The following is a 13,731-nucleotide window of genomic DNA, read 5'->3' as shown; positions in this document are numbered from 1 at the left end:
TATGAAATGAATGCAATTGTACATTAGTTCGAACATTCTTTGGCATTGCCCTTTTTGGAATTGGACTGAAAACTGACCTTTTCCAGTCCTGTGGCCAGTGCTGAGGTTTCCAAATTTGCTGACATATGGAGTGCAGCACTTTAACAAGATCATCTTTTAAGATTTTAAATACCTCAGCTGGGATTCTGTCACCTCCACTAGCATCATTTGACATCAAATTTATTCTCCAACTGGTGAGTGAGAGAGAACCCAAGCAAGCAGAGAGTAAGGAACAGGAGAGGAAAGAGTCTTCACTCTGTCAGCACACACCCTTGTGAATTTAGGGGAATTTCCATCAACTGGAGTCGACCAGGGTCTTGGCAGCTTGACCACCTTGGCATGGCCTGACTTCCTTTTGGTCCCTCCCCGTCTGGGAAAGGTCACAGGCACAGCGTAAAGGCTCCGGGATCACTCAGAGCAGCAGAGCACGGTGCTCAACTTGGGCTTGGGGTGTCTTGCCTGGCTTGCTTCCAAAAGAGGATGCTAGACCGAGACCTGAGAACAGGGGTGCATTGCTCACAGAGATCAGCAAGGTTAGCCCCTGGGTTCATCCCTTGAGGCTCTAAACTTTCCCAAGTTGTTCCCGGGACTGTGCGTAGCCCCCTCATCCGTTAGGATCCCCACCCAGCCGATTCCAGACGACGCCCCACCCACTGCGGACCCGCCCACCGACCCCATCCACTCGGCACAGGCCACGACCCCCGGCCCCCTTAAGGGGGCCCCGCCCCTGGCTTTGCTCCGCCGCCAAGGGTCGCGCGGTCTCTGGCCCCGGCCTCTCCGCCCCGCCACGCCCCTCCGGCCCCGCCTCTGAGTTGGGGCCCGCCCCCGGCTCAGGCTCCGCCTCCGCTGGTCCCGCCCCGGGCTCGGCCCTCGGTGCCCCGCGCCGGGAGCAGCCTCCGCGCTTGCAGGCGGGGAGGAGAGCGGCTCCGGGGCCTCCAGAGACAAAGAGCGGCGGCGAGACGCGGGTAGGAGCTGAGCGCCCGCCCGCGCCCTTGGCCTGTTCCCCCGCGGGCGGGACCCGAGACGCCCCAGCCCAGGTGAGCCGGGCGCGGGGGATGATCGCGCATCCGGGGGCGTACATTGGCGGGCGCTGGGACCGCGTGCCGGGGCCCCGCGCCTCGCTCTGCCCCCGGGCCTGGGGGCCCCTGGGTCAGTCCGGAGGGAACTCGCTTCCCTCGAGACCCTGGGGCGCGGGGCGGCTTCGGTAGAGCCAGGCCCTCTCGCGGGCCGCGTCTAGGTTGGCGCTCCGGGACCTTGGCTCAGGTGGCCGGTGGGCGATCGGCTGAGGTCCCGAGGTGGCCGGGGCGGTCCTTTAGGCGGCTGCTGGCGTCCAGTTACTGCTTGGGATGAGCTCTGAGTAAGATCACCTCACTGTGCAGAAGCTCTGCTTCTTACCTGCTTCCTTTTGCTGTATTACGAATTTGCACTTGGAAAAATTGTTAGAAATAAGGACTCACGCTCTGGGGCAGATAAGTCTATTACGTGTTTTGTCTGCTGTGAGTAGTTTGCAGAAGCGCGGCTTTCCTCCCGCCGCCAGTGCGCTCAGTCGCGGATCCCATAAATCGTACTGATAAACTCCGTGTTGAGCTGTGTGTTTGCACCAGATGGAAGTGAGGAAGGTCGCTCGGTTACTTTCTGCTCCTGGAGACTTAGGCCGAGCTGTGGAACGGCGCCGAGGGTGGTGGTGCAAGGGAGTGGGGGTTGGGGGCAAGAACTGGGGAGCCGGTGAACTTGTGATGGTCCAGGCTGGAGGGTCGAGTGATGCTTGCGGTCCCACCGCCAGCACTGTCAACAGGACGAAGCGACGGTAAGCTGCTCTTGACGGGCCGCTGCTGAGATTTCCAGGTTTCCACACTGGACTTAGGATACTTAGATAATTAAACTGGTCCCTTAACTGGAACACTTAAGTAAGTCAGCAGCCTCTCAGTTTTATGAACGGAGTGCAGAAGCCGTGTATATTAAAAAATTAAAAAGCTAAGGCATTAGGGAAGCAGTTACCACGTGCTGTCCCTTTTCTGTTTGGTTTACACGTTATCCATAGTGGTTTAAGCTATTACAGATTGAACTGGTCTATATGGCAAATAACAGTGGGACAGGTTCAATAAAAAAATAGAAGATAATCGTTTTTGCAGAATGATAAAATAACAAGCCATCTCCAAAGCACTTGAATCTCAGATAACATTTTACATCATCAAACTAGAAGGAGAATAGTTCATAGAAAAGTTAGGGTTTTAACATTTTTTAATTGAGGAATTTATCTTCTTTACCTTTTTTTTGGCCACTCCGCTTGTGGATTTGAGTTCCCCTGACCAAGGATCCAACCTATGCCACCTTCCTGGAGTCCTAACCACAGGACCACCAGAGAATTCTGTTCAGTTGAGGAGTTTATATAAACTTTGATGGATAGCTGTTTTTCTCTAGCTCATGTTTACCCCAGGCATTGCGGTTTGCAGGGCCTCTCGGAGATGGATGAGCTGTGTCATTGTGCACAACATGCTGGGGATTCATCCTTTAGTGTTACAGTAGTACCCTTACATATGAACCTTCAAGTTGTGAACTTTCAAAGATGCAAATGTGCGTTCCGTCACCATCAGGCAGGGGTGAAATTGCAGGTTGTCCTCTGTCTCCTGTTGCTGATGATCCTTCAGCTCTACCATCTCCCACCTCCTTTAGTCAGTAGCTCTTCTTGCCTGTTCACTCCATCCCAGCCCCTGTGTGCTAGCTATTGTACTGTAGTTTTTCAAGGTTAAAAATGTTTTCTTTATTTTTTTATATTTGTTTCGTTTGTGTTTTATTTGTGTGAAAAGTATTATAAACCAACTATAGTACAGTAGTATATAGCCGATTTTGTTAGTTGGGTACCAGTGCTAACTTTGTTGGACTTAGGAACAAATTGGCTTTAAGGACATGCTCTTGGAATGGAGCTCATTCATATGTTGGGGACTTACTGTAGTTTGATTCTGTGTCTTGAGCCCGTATGAACATCTGGGACATAGAGTAACAGAAGAGTTGCAGAGGTCTAACTGTGAATATTCAAGGTGTTCAGATCCTGCGCTTTTATGCTGAGTGGCTTTAGGTGCTGGTTACTGGATGATTTGTTTTTTGTTTTTTGTGGTTTTTTTTTTTTGGAAGATGGCGCATGTGGTGTTTGGGGCATGTGATAGATCCCTCTGTCCATGTTCTTTCTACCTTGGACACTTAGCTTTGGATCTTGCCACAAACAGGCAGTTGCTGAACATCTCTCTCCTTCCCTGACTCAAGACAGGTCTAGAAGAAGGAGGCAAAACCAGTGTCTGGTGTGGCTTGAAGTGGGAGTTTCAGAGGTGGGGTCAGGTACGTATTGTGGCTTCTGACTGAAGGAATAGTGCCCTCCAACCTGGAAGAGCATTTCCAGTGCCCTGGCCACTTTCCTATCTGATTCCGTGGTCACTCCCTAAAAAGTTGAGTGGCAGTAGCTGTAACTGGACTTTAGGTTTGAACTTAGCTTAGCCCTTGGCTTCAAGTATGAATTAGGAATTCAGGCTCAAGGCCAGCAGTTTGGTTAATCACAAGCAGGAGGCCAGACTCTACCTGGAGCTATTTGGCGGGTGGTGGTAGCAGAAGGTTTTCCTTTCCCTATCCTCGAGGTGACCTTGAGCCCCCTGGTGAGACCTCTCCACCAAAGGATTCTGACTGTCAGCATCATTTGGTTTGTGAACCATGGGATCAAGGGGTCCTTTTGGGCATTCTGTATTTTTAGTTTCTTGGTGGAAGTTGGAGTTTGCATCTGCTCTGATAGTCGGACTTTTCTTTCTCAACTCTGGATGGCCCTTCCTTAGACTTGGGGGCTGAGGTGCAGCTTTGGGCTTTGGGCTTGTGTGGCTAACCGCTCAGGTGCTGTGTCCCTGGTACCTGGGCCTCATGCCGCGCTGAGCTACTGTCGGAAATGGAGCCAAGTCTCTTGGTGATTTGTGTTTAAATTGTGGCCGAGCACTCACTGTGGGCCAGGCTCTCTTCTCAGTGCTTTGGATAAATTCCTTTGGCTAATGCTCACAGCAGTCTGCTGAGCTGGCCGTACTGTGGTTCCCATCTCGAAGACTGGTACTTCACTGCCTCAGTGACAATGTTCTTTCTTTACATTAGAAAGAAAATGAGGGTTTTTCAGTGTTGGTGGCTGAAAACCAAAAAAAACCCCCCAAAACCGTGAAGCTGTGACTAACATGATTTGTCTAGTCATCCTAAGTGTGGGACAAGAGAGGAACTGCCAGCCAAATTCCATCTGTGAACAAGAGTGTGGATGGCTTAATAAACTGACCTTGCATTCTGTGGGCCTCCTAGATGTGCATGCCCTTGGAAGTAACAATAACAACTAACAATAGTAACAAAAGAGTTGGAGCGTAGGAGCGTGGTTCACACCGGGTGGTGGGGTGACTCTCAGGGTCACAGATGGCGTGAATTTAAGAGCCAGCATCATATCATGTAATGATACCTTCACAGATTTGGAGTTCAGTTTCAGGGCACATGGGTTTCCTTGGTGGCTCAGATGGTAAAGAATCTGCCTGCAATGTGAGAGACCTGGGTTGGATCCCTAGATTGGGAGGATCCCCTGGAGAAGGAAACTGCTGCCCACTCCAGTGTTCTGGCCTGGACAGTTACATGGACAGAGGAGCCTGGCAGGCTACAGTCCATGGAGTTGCAAAAAGCTGGACACGACAGAGCAACCTTCACTCTCTCAGTTCAGGGCACAGGAATTCTGTAAACAGTTGTAAATTCTCTAACAACCAACAAGACAGTCTGCTCAGTGGACAGTTTGATGAGCAGGCTGTCATACCCCAGGGAGAGCTCCCTGTACCTGGAGCATCTCCACCCGACCTGTGCTCAGGGGGCAGGACAGACCAGACTGCTCCTCTCACACTGGGGGACACTGACCCACTGATAACAGGGAGGGTGGTGCGACCGCCCCCCAGGCGTGGTACTGCTGACTGCAGCCACCACTGAGCCCCCTGGGCCCAGGTGACTGATTCCGTGGTTCGGCTCCTGAGAAAGCCACTGCTGTCTGAGGATCTAGATGAAGAAAGGGAAGGGCCAGTTTGCCCCTGGACTGGGCCACTGTCTGCTTGAATGACCTGTGCTCGCTGCTGGTCGCATTCTAACAGGTCGTTCACAAGGTTCTACATAATTCATTGGACTTAGTTGGTACTGCTCTATGGCAAAAAGTAAAAACATAGCTGGTAGTTACATGCAGCAGTGTGACTTCAAAATTAAGCAGTTCTTGATACATTTTTAATTCTTTTTCAATACTCATCATTTCAAATTGAACACACAAAATAAGGCGTTGACTGCACTGCTGTGGATGCCCCTTAACTAAGTGACTGATCAAAGTTACGGTCCCAGATAATCTCCCGATAAGAGGTGCAGAGAAGGACACCACCTTGCCTGGGGTATTGCTGCGGTAACCTGAATTTCGTGTGGGAGACAAACTACATTTGAGTCACACTCTACAAAGTACCTGGCCTCTGTCCTCTTTTCTGGGTATGCTGGGTCTTCGGTTGCTGCTTGGGCTTTTCTCTAGTTGGGGCAAGTGGAGGCTACGCTCTGGTTGCGGCACGCAGGCTTCTCACTGCAGTGGCCTCTCGCTGCAGAGCACAGGCTCGAGGGCGTGCGAGCTTCAGCAGCTGCTGCATGTGGGCTCTAGAGCGCAGGCTCGGTTTGTGGCGCACGGGCTTAGTTGCTCCGCAGCATGTGGGATCTTCCTGGATCAGTGATCGAACCTGTGTCTCCTGCATTGGCAGGCAGATCCTAATCCACTGGAGCACCAGGGAAGTCCTTGCGGGTGCATCTTACGATCAACGCTGTCTTAGAATTCATTGTGTCAAGTTTTGACAGCAGTTTTTCTTTCTTAGTACTTTGTCTTAGAATCAGTGGCACTGTGGGTTTGATGAAATGTGGTAATCCTCTCTGGGCTCCCCTGGCGGCTCAGTCAAATGTTCTCTCTGGCTGTGTTGTTTGAAGAGGTGCGGAAAAGAAGATGGTGCTTTGAGTAGCTTTGTGTGTCAAGTTTTGCTCACATGAAATTTTACTCACCTAGTGTCTTTGCCCCATGCCAGATATCTAGCTGCCTTTGCTCATTTCTACCTCTGTGCCTGCTAGGTATTTCAAACTCAACACATTCCAGGCTGGATTTCTGTCTTCACCTCTACCACCCCAAATTGCTCTTCCTCTGGGTTTCCTGTCTCGGAGTAGAACCTGACTTTTAGCCAGAGTTGGCTCAAAATGGGCCCCTGAGAGGAGTGCAGGGACCTGTCAGTGCTTACGGAGATGGGGTGTGGGTGCATCCCGGTCTCACCTGGGACAGAGGCTGCTTTTAGACTGCCTATTTTTTGTCTTTGGGCTCCAAATATCTGTGCCTAATTTCCCCCATTTGTCACATGAGGATATTTTCCCCAAGTCTATCAAGATAATGGACAAGCAAGTTCAGTAACCATAAAACTCTGAAATCCTGTGACTTAAAACAGGAGAGCATTTTAGGAAGACTTTTATAGCATCATTCAAAGTCAGCTCCCACGAAGCAGACCTGCTTTGAGCTCCCGTGTCAGTGAGGGCAGGGGTATGGCCAGCCCTGACTCCCAGCACTTCGTCCCAGGCTTCTTTCCCGTACGAAGTCCAGTTCCTGGGTGAGGCAGGGTGGTGTTGGTTTTACACCGGATGCTGGCGGGCGCCACCAGGACCAGGGGCGTTTTATAGAACTGGCCGTGCCTGGTGCTCCCAGGCTCCTCTCCACCCTGGGGCCGCTGGTCAGTGTCGCTGGAACTTGTGTGGCATCATATTGTCTCACTAGCCTTGAACTGCTCATGTGTCAGACTTGGGAATGGCTCCATCTGAATCTTTTTAGCACCGTTTGATTTAGGAAACTGCATCAGCTCAGGATGGTAACACTTTACTATTTTGTTTGGCATGGACTTCAAGCAACTGCAATAGCAAACAAAATACAGTGATTTCCTCGTGGCCTGGTTTCTTCACTGCTGTGTTTTGTCTACATTTTCGGTGATTACTTCTTGGCATTTTTTTTACAATAATTTTATTTATTTGTTTGTTTCTGGCTGTGCTGGGTCTTTGTTGCTGTGTGGCCTTTTTCTCTAGTTGCAGTGTGCAGGCTTCTCATTGCGGTGACTTCTCTTGTGGTGCACACGCTCTAGGGCGTGAAGGCTTCAGTAGTTCCAGTATGTGGGCGGGCTTAGTTGTGCTTCCGAACATGGGATCTTCTCGAATCAGGGATGGAAGCCTTGTTGCTAGTGGATTCTTTACCGCTGAGCCACCAGGGAAGCCCACTTCTTGGCATCTCTGAGTCTGCTGTGGGGGCCACTGAGTTGTTGGTGTTGACAGTGACCTCCACAGCAGCTTCATTCTTCAGGAGAAACCCAGGGTTTCTGAGTTTTGCTGGATTCTGCGGACTTTTAAATATGTTTAGAGAACAGAGAAGATAAGCAATTTTGTGTGATTTGCCTTTAGGCTCCTAACGGCTTGGCTGGAATTTAAGATAAGAAAGTGATAACACTGAGCAGGGGCATATTGTTCCTAGGGTTTTCTAAATAGATTTTGTAGTCTTTGTTGTTTTATTCTCTTGTGTTCTTTATTGCCAACACAAAACAAGAAAGGTTCTGGCAAAGGGAAAGTTTCTTAACAGATGAATAGAAACGGACTGGGACACAGAGTGTTTGGTTAAAGTAATGCTTTTAATTTGGGGGACTATCCAAGTTAATGTTCTTTCCTTATAATTAGGTTTGCTAATATAAAATTCTTGCATAACATTAGGACTTTCTTGGTTTGGTTTAGAGCTAGAAGGACGTATTCTCATATATTCTGGATTTCAGATTCCTGAACTTATTCATGGAAAAACTTTTTTTTTTTTGCTATTTAAAACTACTTTGTGGATTTATATGCTATCAGTAGGCATGAGGCAGCGTGTAAAGGTTGGTAGTTCTGTGTAGTTAGACCTCAGTGTGTGTTCACTTACCAACTCTGTGACTTTTAGCAATTACCTAACCTCTCTTGCCTCAGTTTCCTTGCTTTTAATATAAGGATGATAATATATATACATACATATATATGTATATGGATGATAACGGCACCTCCCTCACAAGGCTATATTCCTCAGTTTTAGGAACGTGCCTGTTAAAAGATGAGTGCTCCAGAAATACTAGTTTTGTATTATCAAAAGATTATTTAGCAAAAGCGAGCATCCTGTGGAGGTGTCAAAGGTCGAGACATCTCTCCTGTGGCTCTGACTACTGTCCACAGAAAGTAGACTCCAGTGCCTGCACTGCTGGGAGCAGGGCTTTAAGAAAATCTCCTGGAGCCCTTTTTACTTTTTCTCTCTCAACCTTAAAGGTCACTTGACTGAAATAAAAATAAATTGCAACAGTTATCCTACAAAGAGAAACTACTCAGAATGGCAAAATATGCAAACATTTCAAAAAATGATAAACAGATTAACTTTAAGGTAAAGAATATATTCACCAGGACGCTCTCATTACCCTGCAGGCTCTGTCCTCATTTCCTCTGCTGTGGAGGAAAGCATCGTGTGGAGTTGAAATATGTGCTCGATTTCTGCTTTGTTCTGCTAATTTCTGTAGTTTTTTTTTTTTTTTTTTAAGATGAGGTTTGTTTGATGACGCAGTTTACAGGTCTGTCCGTTTTCACTGCTGTTGAAAGCATACACGTGGTGACTTCCCTGGTGGTCCAGTGATTAAGACTGCTTCCAGTGCAGGGGTCATGGGTGCCATCCCTGCCTGGTTGAGGAACTAAGATCCTGCCTGCCTGGCTGTGCGGCCAAAAAAAAAAAAATACACCTGGTGTGCTGAGCTGTTCCCTCTGGTTAGGCTTCTAGTTTTTTCCTGAGCCCTTAGGAACTTTCACATAGCATTCTATGAAGAATTTTAGGCTTCCTCTTTTCTTTCTCTTTGGATATGAAACACACCCCTTGGTTTTTTCTTCCAGTCCTGCCACTGCTCCTTTATGTGGCTGGTGGGATGGGTGTGCAGTGGGGTCTCTGACCAGAATGTCCTCAGTGGCTCCTCCCTGGGAGGTGGGCGGGGTGTCAGCCCTCACCTCCCCACCTCCCCCCCAGGCCAGGGAGGTGGAGCCAGCTCCCCTGCACCCTGGGTGGAAACCTGTTGCTTAAGTTGTTTCAGTCCAGTTTCTTTAGTGATTAGGAGAGAGGGAGTATTTCCTGCCATATCAGTAAACAAGGCTGTCACAGTCATCAGCAATTCCAACCCTCCAAATGAGAATTTCTGAACTCAGAGGGCACCTGGGAAGGAGAACAATGCCTGCAATAAGGCAGCCATGAGGCTGCACCACGCCCTACGGTGAGCACTGAGGAAACTCAGAATGTGAAAAAACGTAGGATACTGACCCAAGACAGCTGAGATGCATGTGAAAGAAATGATCTTAGTGAGCTCAGACTCTTGCATCTTCCCATACGTAGAAAAGTGCTAAATTCCTTGAGATATCTGGTTTTCTTTAATTCACAAAAATAACTTTTGATGTTCAGACTACTTGACCTTTGTTGCAACCTATATAACCTGACACCCTCCCCCCGCCCCGAGGGTCAAAGTTTACTTGAGATTCTGTCCCACAGGCTTGAAGTCCTAAGAATTCCCACCAAAAAAACATAACTCTCAACTTTTAGGTTGTGACTATTTTTCAAGTCGACATCAGCAAGATTGTGTCTGTTAAGTGTTTACTTATTTGATGAAGAAAAGCAAGATCATGCCTGCAGGACTCAGCCTGTCTTCCTGGGTATCCTGAGGACATTGCTCTGGCAGGTGTGGAACCCTGAAGACAGCAGCAGGAGCGCTGTGTGACAGCCTTCTGGTCTGTTCTTGGACTAATGTATGAGCAAGGAGCCGTCACACAAATACCCACTCACCTCAACACTGGGATTTCAGACATTTTGGAAATGAAACAAAAGGGTTTATGTGAAGGCTCTTCTGGAATTTCTAGCTTCCATAGAGAATCAAACGCTGCAGAGAATCAAACACTGATAAAACTAGCTGGTTCTGTGACCAGTAATAACGTTTCTGTAACAACAAGTGTCCCGGGACTTACACCCTTGGGTCTGCTCTGCCTGCCTCGCTGCTGGCTGCAGCGTGCTCTTGCCTCTTACTTCAGACAGAGGAATGTAGGTTACTCATTTGTTTCTGGAAACGTATGTACACCCACATCTTTCCTCCACAGTGGCGTCCAGGGAGGAGGTGACCCACCCACCTCCATTTACTGGGGCTGGTCATGTTCCAGTGCTTCAGAGACTGTGTACAGGCTGCCTGTGGGACAAAAGGGAATTGCTGCTTCACATTCCACACCTTTGTTGCTCAGGTAGGAAGGAGGCTGAGACTCCTTGGGAAGTCAATGACAGACCCTCCGAAGGAAGTTGAAGTGATTTTGTTTGATCAAACTAGCTATATATGCCTTAGCATTTATAAACCTGCAGCAGGATAATGTATTGAAATTCAATATATATTTCTTCTGTTTTTCCATTCTAAAATGTACCAGATCTTGGTGTTCCCTTGCGTCCAGGATTTTTTTTTATTTGGAATCAAAGGATGCAGTTGATTTTTTTTTTAATTTGGCTGCACCGAGTTTTTGTTGCAGCATGAATGACTGGACCCACTGTGGCAACCCTCACCTAGAACACTGCCCTCAGTGAAACAACAACCATCCGTGCAGCCGCACTGATGCTGAAAGAAAGAGTCAGCGCAGAAAGGCCACGTGCTGTAAGGTTCCATTTATATGACATTCTGGAAAAGGCAAGACTGTGGGGTCAGCAAACATGGGCGGTGTCAGGACTGTTCGAGGTCAGCACATGTTTTTGGTGATGGAACTGTTGTGTGTTCTCATTGTGTGACAGTTATACAAATTTGTACATGTTAAAACTCTTGGAACCATATATATGCATGCACACATGGGTCAATTTTTGTGTAAGCAGTTTTTTGTTGTTTTTTTTTAAAGGGAGAGAGAGGTCATTTTTTAGAAACTTCTGCCTTCAGCCCTGTAATATAACCCCCTAGGGGGACTTCCCGGGTGGACCAGCATTTAAGACTCCAAACTCCCAATGCAGGGGACCAGCGTTTGATCTCTGGTCAGGGAACTAAATCCTGGATGCTGCAATTAATTTTTTTTAATAAAAATAAAATGAGTTTCTTGTAGACTGCATATAGTTGGGTCTTATTTTTTTAATCCATTCTAACAGACTCTTTTGATTGGTGTATTTAGACCATTCACATTGAAGGTGATTATTGATATAGTTGGATTAATATCTACTCTATTTGTAAAGGAATCTTCCATTCATTGCACATATTCTTTGTTACCTTTTAAAAACATACTCCACTCTTTTTTCCTGTCTTCTCTAACTTTAATGAGCATTTTAAATGATTTCATTTTCTCTCTTCTCTCAGCATATCAATTCTTCTTTTGAAAAAAAAAAAAATATGGTTTGCCTGGAGTTTGCAGTATACATTTGCAACTAATCTATGTCCACTTTCAAATAACTCTGTTTCACTTTACAGATAGTGCAGATACCTCTTAACAGAGTATTCCCAATTCCTCCTTCCTGTTCCTTATAACGTTGCAGCCATTCATTTCACTCATTCATAAGCTATGATCACCAGTGAATTTTTGCTATTTTTATTTTGAACAGTTATATATTAAATCAGTGAATAATAAGAAACATAGGGAATTCACCAGTGGGGTGGGGGTTAGGACTCCTTGCTTTCACTGCCGAGGGTGCAGATTCAATCCCTGGTCAGGGAGCTAGGATCCCACAAGCCACGGGGCACTGCCAAAAACAAAAAAAGAAAGAAAAAAGAATGAAACATTTTGTTTTACCTTCATTTATTCTTTCTTTAATGCTTTCCCTTTTTAAATGTTGATCTGAATCTCTGACCTATTAGTATATATTATTTTCCTTTTCTCTGAAGAACAACAGTTTTTGCAAGGCAGGTCTCCTGTCAATGCATTCCTTCAGTTTTTGTCTGAGAAAGTCTTTATTTCTTCTTCACTTACAAAGGATAATTTATTTGGATATACAACCATAGGTGGGTGGTTTATTCATTCAACACTTCAGATGTATTACTTCATTCTCTTGCTCGTGGTTTCTGACAAGATAGATGTTATTCTTTACTTTGTTCCTCTGCAAGTGAGGTGGTTTTTCCCCCTCAGGCCTTCCTTAAGGATTTGTCTTTGGTTTTCTGCAGTTTGAATATGATGTGCCTAGGTATAGTCCTTTGGGGATATATCCTCATTGGTTGTTCTCTGCAATTCCTGGATGTGTCCTCTGGGATCTGCCATTAATTTTGGAAAGTTCTCAGCCATTGTTACTTCAGATGTTTCTTTTGTTAATTTCTTTGTTTCATTGTCTCATATTTCAATTATGCATATATTACACCTTTTGTGATTGTCTCACAATTTTTGGATGTTCTGTTCCTTTTTCTCCCCCTCCCCATTATTTTTTCTCTTTGCTTTTTAGTTTGAGACATTTCTAGTGATATAAATTAATGCTGACCAAATTTTTTCCCCAGCCATGTCCAATCTACTGATGAATGTATCAAAGGCATTCCTTATTTCTGTTACTGTATTTTTGAATTCTGGCATTTATTTTTGCGTCTTTATTAGAGTTTCCATCTCTCTGCTTATATTGCGTGCATGCTCAGTTGCTTCAGTCGTGTCTTACTCTGCGACCCCATAGACTGTAGGCTGCCAGGCTCCTCTGTCCATGGGATTTTCCCAGCAAGAATACTGGAGTGGATTGCCATTTCCTCCTTCAGGAGATCTTTCCAACTCAGGGACCAAACCTCTGTCTTCTGCATTGCAGGTGGATTCTTTACCACTGAGCTTCCGGGGAAGCCCCTGCTTATATCACCCATCATTTTTTTTGTAGGTTGTCCACTTTTTTCCCTTTATAGCCCCTAGCATATTAACCATAGTGAAACTCTCAGTCTAATAATTGCAAAATCTTTGCTATATCTGAGCCAGATTCTCATGCCTGCTTTTTCTCAGGCCTCCTCAAGATCTGTTTTTTCTTACCCTTAGTTTGACTTGTAACTTTGTGTTGAAAGCTGAACTTGTGGTAGATGTCAGAGGCTTCAGATTCTTCAGGTGTCTTCTGTTATCTCCCTATTGTCTATGAGTTTTCCCAGAAACTATCTGAAATGGAGTCTGTGTCTGGCAGCTCTCATGGTATAATGCATGGCTTTTCTACCAGAGCCCTGTGCATGTGGTGGAGAGGTGCTGGGTGAGGGAGGCATTCCTATGAGTCAGACTGTTTTTGTGGTTATGAGGTCCTGGACTGTGCCCTTCAGAAGTTTCTTAGCTCCCACCCATCCTTTTTTCTTTTTTTTTTTTTCCAGCCCAGTTAAAAGACAGGAAGGCTAGAAGAGGTTCCAGTTGTCAAGTTGCTCTTTGCCCTTCCCCCAGGTCTGATAAGGCTCTGTCTGATAAAATAGTTTATTCTGAGGGAAGAAACACCCTTTGGTGTGGATGTTTTTGAAAATGGTTACTTTTCTCTGGGTGCATTTCTAAGCTGTTAGTTTTCTTCTCTTCCCTGTCTAAATAGTGAAAATCTAATTTTTTTTTTTCCTCCAGTCTTTATCATGAAGACCTCATGGGGCTCCTGGAAATAAAACTCATGTAGGTGTGTCATCCCCTTTCCCTCCC

At 46.4% G+C, this 13,731-nt stretch overlaps 1 protein-coding gene across 1 annotated transcript in view; it reads left to right on the top strand.

Moving 5' to 3' along the window:
* The first annotated feature begins 919 nt into the window (after window positions 1-919).
* NINL (ninein like) overlaps window positions 920-13,731 on the top strand; it is a 95,178-nt gene continuing 82,366 nt past the window's right edge. The window contains exon 1 of the mRNA XM_081552279.1: window positions 920-1,076. The gene's annotated coding sequence lies outside the window, so the exon portion shown is untranslated. The remainder of the gene's footprint in view (window positions 1,077-13,731) is intronic.

The sequence above is a fragment of the Giraffa tippelskirchi genome, chromosome 13, assembly GCF_054371585.1.
Source record: "Giraffa tippelskirchi isolate mGirTip1 chromosome 13, T2T-mGirTip1v1.2.pri, whole genome shotgun sequence".
NCBI classification, from domain to species: Eukaryota; Metazoa; Chordata; class Mammalia; order Artiodactyla; family Giraffidae; genus Giraffa; species Giraffa tippelskirchi.
Note: the sequence above shows the minus strand (reverse complement) of the source record. Positions and strands in the feature narration are given on the sequence as shown.